The sequence below is a fragment of the Triticum dicoccoides genome, chromosome 4B (assembly GCF_002162155.2).
Source record: "Triticum dicoccoides isolate Atlit2015 ecotype Zavitan chromosome 4B, WEW_v2.0, whole genome shotgun sequence".
Classification (NCBI taxonomy): domain Eukaryota; kingdom Viridiplantae; phylum Streptophyta; class Magnoliopsida; order Poales; family Poaceae; genus Triticum; species Triticum dicoccoides.
The window spans coordinates 260,982,607-260,988,321 of record NC_041387.1 but is presented as its reverse complement, the minus strand read 5'-3'; positions in this window follow the sequence as shown (position 1 = coordinate 260,988,321).

Below are 5,715 nucleotides of genomic sequence, written 5' to 3'. Positions count from 1 at the left end.
TCAAAAGGTGCATCTCCATGGAAAGGTGCGAGGTCCTTGAAGTTGAAGATGTCACTCACATTGTACTTGCCTCGTGGTAGGTCGATCTTGTAGGTGTTGTCGTTGTAGCGTGCTAGAACCTTGAAAGGTCCATCGGCGTGAGGGAGAAGCTTGGACTTGCGTTCGTTGGGGAAGCGGTCCTTGCGAAGATGTAGCCACACTAGATCACAAATGTTGAATACCATGGGTTGCTTGTTGATGTTGAGCTTGGTCGCTAGTCGTTGTACTTGGCGCTCGATGGTGTGCCATGTATCTTCATGCCTCTTCTTGATGTAGCTTGCACGAGCACTTGCGTCGAGGTTGGTTCTCTCTTGTAGAGGAAGAGGTAGAATGTCCAATGGGGACAAAGGGTTGAAGCTGTAGACTACCTTGAATGGGGACTTGCCGGTCGTGGAATGTCTTGCACGGTTGTAGGCGTACTCGGCGATGGGTAGACACGCCTCCCACTCCTTGATGTTCTTCTTGATCAACACGCGAAGTAGAGTGGAGAGTGTACGGTTCGTCACCTCCGTTTGGCCGTCGGTTTGAGGATGGTATGTGATAGAGGCAAAGGTGTACCGTCTTTCGATGAGATGATGGATATCGCTTTGGTGGAAGTCGACTTTGACGATCCGACTACGAACGTGCGAGGACGTCGCGCCTTAGCAATCCCTAAACCAACTCCGAGAGGTTATTGACCACGCCGGAGCACGATCAACCTGACCACGAGGGTCTGTTTCCTGCGAGCAAACAAAGACCAAGCAAGAAACTGAGATTGCAATCTGGATATTGCGAATATAAGATGAAAGCTTTATTGATCAAAGTGGGGTTCTGTGACGCCTTTGTCTCGTTGTTGAACACAAACGAAGTACGCGAAGTTGCAGCTATGGCGAACTTTAATCTAAACAAAACCCAAAGTCTAAACGGTGCCCTAAGGGCTGTATATATGGAGGAAGAGGGGGGGACTTTCGTGGCCCTTGGTAGAGGGGTCCGAAATCAACCCTATCTCTGGTTTCCCCACACATACGGACTCTAAAAATAGCCTATACTTATGTATTTCGAAATTACAAGGGCCTGGCCCAATAATAAGGTGACGCAACACCTAGAATAGCCTCGTGACGAAATTTATGAAGTGGCATCTTGTATATTTCGTCCAAGGCTTCATGCACCCATTATGGTGGCTTCAAAGTCCTGAAATCATCACTTGTAACTCCGTTCTTGTTCCCCTTGCGCATGCCATCATCTCCATGCTTGTTCTTGCTCCAATGTTCATCCTTCTCCAAGCTAGGCCCTTCATTTGTAAGCAAAAAAAATGTATCCAATTTAGGCAGCATCATATTCTCATGAACATTAGAATCATTACCAAGAAACAAAAGCACCTGATAATTTAATTGGCGTGCGCGACTTCTAGTAATTGGTCCTGTATATGTAGCAGTAGGGGCTGTGGGTGTAACAATGGTATTGATGTCCTCATCATCCTCCCCTTCTTGAAATGAAGTCGTCCTCGACGGAAGCTCATCTTCCTCACCCAAATAAGGCTTCAAATCTGCAATGTTAAAAGTGGGACTAACCCCAAAATCTGCAGGCAGCTCAAGTTTGTATGCATTATCATTTATTTTCTCTAACACCTTAAAGGGACCATCAGCACGTGGCATTAGCTTTGATTTGCGCAAATCAGGAAATCTATCTTTACGCAAATGTAACCAAACAAGATCTCCAGGTGCAAACACAACATGTTTTCTACCCTTATCTCCAGCAAGTTTATATTTAACATGTTTACCCTTATCTCCAACATGTTTTCCTTAGTTAACTCATGCATTTTTAAAACCAATTCAGGACGTTGTTTAGCATCAAAATTAACCTTCTCCGAAGATGGAAGATGCAACAAATCAATAGGTGCACGAGGTAGGAAACCATACACAACTTCAAAAGGGCACATCTTAGTAGTAGAATGCAATGAACGATTATAAGCAAATTCAATATGAGGCAAGCATTCCTCCCAAATTTTCTTATTATTCTTCAAAATAGCCCTAAGCATAGTAGATAATGTTCTATTGACTACTTCAGTTTGTCCATCAGTTTGGGGGTGACAAGTAGTACTAAAAAGCAGTTTAGTCCCCAACTTAGCCCATAAACATCTCCAAAAGTGGATAAGAAATTTAGTATCACGATCTGAAACAATAGTATTTGGCACACCATGCAAGGGAATAATTTCACGAAAGAACAAATCAGCAACATTAATAGCATCATCACTTTTATGACATGGTATAAAGTGTGCCATTTTCGAGAATCTATCCACGAGAACAAATATGCTATCCCTCCCCTTCTTTTTTCGTGGTAAACCTAAAACAAAGTCCATAGATATATCCTCCCAAGGAACACTAGGTACAGTCAAAGGCATATATAAACCATGAGGACTGAGTCGTGACTTAGCTTTTTGACATGTAGTGCAGCGAGCAATAAAACGCTCAACATCCCGTCTCATCTTTGGCCAAAAGAAATGTGTAGCAAGTACATCCTCCGTCTTCTTCACGCCAAAGTGTCCCATTAATCCTCCTCCATGCGCCTCCTGCAACAACAGAAGACGAACAGAGCTAGCTGGAATGCATAGCTTGTTAGCACGAAACACAAATCCATCGTTAACAACGAACTTGTTCCACATTCTTCCTTCTCTGCATTACATCTTTAAAATCAGCATCATGCACATATTGATCTTTGATGGTCTCCAAACCAAATATTTTGAAGTCAAGTTGTGAAAGCATAGTATAGCGACGAGACAATGCATCAACAATAACATTTTCTTTTCCCTTCTTGTGTTTAATGACATAAGGGAAAGTCTCAATGAATTCAACCCATTTAGCATGTCTACGATTCAGTTTAGCTTGACTTCTAATATGTTTCAAAGATTGATGATCAGAATGTATAACAAATTCTTTGGGCCATAAATAATGTTGCCATGTTTTTAAAGTCCGAACAAGAGCATATAATTCTTTATCATAAGTAGAATAATTCAGACTAGGCCCACTCAATTTTTCAGAAAAGTATGCAACAGGTTTGCCATCTTGTAATAACACACCTCCTAATCCAATTCCACTAGCATCACATTCAAGCTCAAAAGTCTTATTAAAATCAGGAAGTTGGAGTAAAGGAGAATGTGTCAACTTATCTTTCAATACCGTGAAGGCTTATTCCTGTGCAGTACCCCAAACAAAAGGCACATCCTTCTTTGTAAGCTCATTGAGAGGTGCAGCAATGGTGCTGAAATCTCTCACAAAATGCCTATAGAATCCAGCGAGGCCAAGAAAACCCCTCACTTGTGTGACCATTTTGGGCTGCGACCAACTCTCAATAGCTTCAATCTTGGCTTTATCAACTTCAATTCCCTGTGGAGTAACAACATAGCCAAGAAAAGACACTCGGTCGGTGCAAAAGGTACACTTCCCAAGGTTACCAAACAAACGTGCATCACGTAGAGCAATAAAAACAACACGTAAATGTTCCAAATGTTCTTCCAAAGATCTGCTATAAATCAATATGTCATCAAAGTAAAGTACCACAAATCGTCCAATGAAAGCACGTAAAACTTCGTTCATTAATCTCATGAAAGTACTAGGTGCATTAGTTAACCCAAAAGGCATGACTAACCACTCATATAATCCAAACTTAGTTTTAAATGTTGTTTTCCATTCATCTCCCAATTTCATACGAATTTGATGGTATCCACTACGCAAATCAACTTTGGAGAATATTATAGAGCCACTCAATTCATCAAGCATATCATCTAGCCTAGGAATAGGATGACGATAACGAATAGTAATATTATTAATGCCTCTACAATCAACACACATACGTGATGTGCCATCCTTTTTCGGCACTAGAATAATAGGAACAACACAAGGACTAAGGGATTCGCGTATATAATCTTTGTCGAGAAGCTCTTGTACTTGACGCATAATCTCCTTCGTCTCCTCTGGATTGGTACAATATGGTGCACGGTTTGGCAGTGAAGCACCGGGAATTAAGTCAATCTGATGCTCAAGCCCTCAAATAGGCGGTAATCCTGGTGGCACGTCTTGTGGAAAGACGTCAGCGAACTCCTGCAAAATGTTAGTGACAGCAGGAGGCAAAGAGGAAGGCACGTCATCGAATCAAAATAATGCCTCTTTGCACACAAAAGCATAGCAAACAGATTTGCTGAAATCTAGCTCATCAATATCAGATTTGGTGGCAAATAAACATGCACTTTTCAATTTAATTTCAGAAGCAACACTAGATGGTTTATTATTAGGCTTCATTTGTTGCTCAAATTCTTTTGCCACAATCTGATTTTCACTCTTATTCTTCTCATGTTTTGCTTTATTAGCTCTATTAATATCATCTTTCAAAATGGAATCAGGAGTCATAGGAAGCAAAGTAATCAGCATAATCAGCATATGTAGAGATACTAAAATGCACACGAAAAGTACGTGTTACCTTAACCTTGCCGCTGTTGTTGAACCATTGGATGTAGTAAGGATGTGGATGTGGTCTTGTGGTGAGAGAAAGCTTCTCCACCATCTCCATGCTAGCCAAGTTGTTGCAACTCCCTCCGTCTATGATGACGCACACAGAATGTTCCTTCACAACTCCCTTGGTATGGAACAAATTGTGCCTCTGATTTTGCTCAGCTTGTGTGACCTGCACACTCAAAACACGTTGAGCAACTAAACATTCATACCTGTCAGCGTCTTCAGGAGCCATGTATTGCGTCTCATGATCAAAATCATCTCCACCATGTTCTTCACGTGTAATAAGAGCCAAAGTCTCCTCATCATAGTCACTAGCGGACTCATATCCACCACCCTTGGTAGCAATCATTACACGCGGAGATTTGCATTCTCTCGCATAATGACCTCCTCCCTTACAACGACGACAAATAATATCACTTGTGTGCCCTGTTGATGCCATGGCAGAAGAAGAACTCTGTGCAGGCCCGGCAGGTGCGGTCTTGGCATATAATGGTGGTTGTGCCTGTTTTCTTGTATCACGGCTGGAGGAGGCACCTGATTGAGGTGCTGGTGTAGTTGAAGTAGAAGATGCACGCGGTGTCCATGATGAAGGTCGGCCTGCAGAAAAGTGAGTTCGCGCCAATGCTTGTCGATCCTGCACTTCACGTTCAGCTTTACAAGCAAGATGGAATAAATGAGTGATATTAGTATACACCTTATAGTCTAGAATGGTCTGAATCTCTCTATTTAATCCACCCAGAAAACATGCAAGCATAGCTTCATTCTCCTCAACAATACCACATCGAATCATGCCAGTTTGTAATTCCTGATAATATTCTTCTACAGAATTTTTCCCTTGTCTTAAACGCTGCAATTTTTGAAGCAATTCATGTTGATAATATGGTGGAACCCAACGCGTACGCATAGCAGTTTTCAAAGCAGCCCAAGTAGTTGGAATAGGATATAATCTACAATGTTCAGACCACCATACACATGCAAAACTAGTGAAAGCACAAACAGCAGCAGCAACCCGTCTCTCCTCAGGATATTGTAAACATATAAATCATTGTTCAGTTTCTAACTCCCAAGTAAGATATATATCAGGAACATATCTACCCTCAAATGGTGGAATATTCAATTTCAGTTTAGGAATATGGACATCATCTCGTACCTGAGGTGGTGGTGCAGGCCTACCATTATGAATATATAC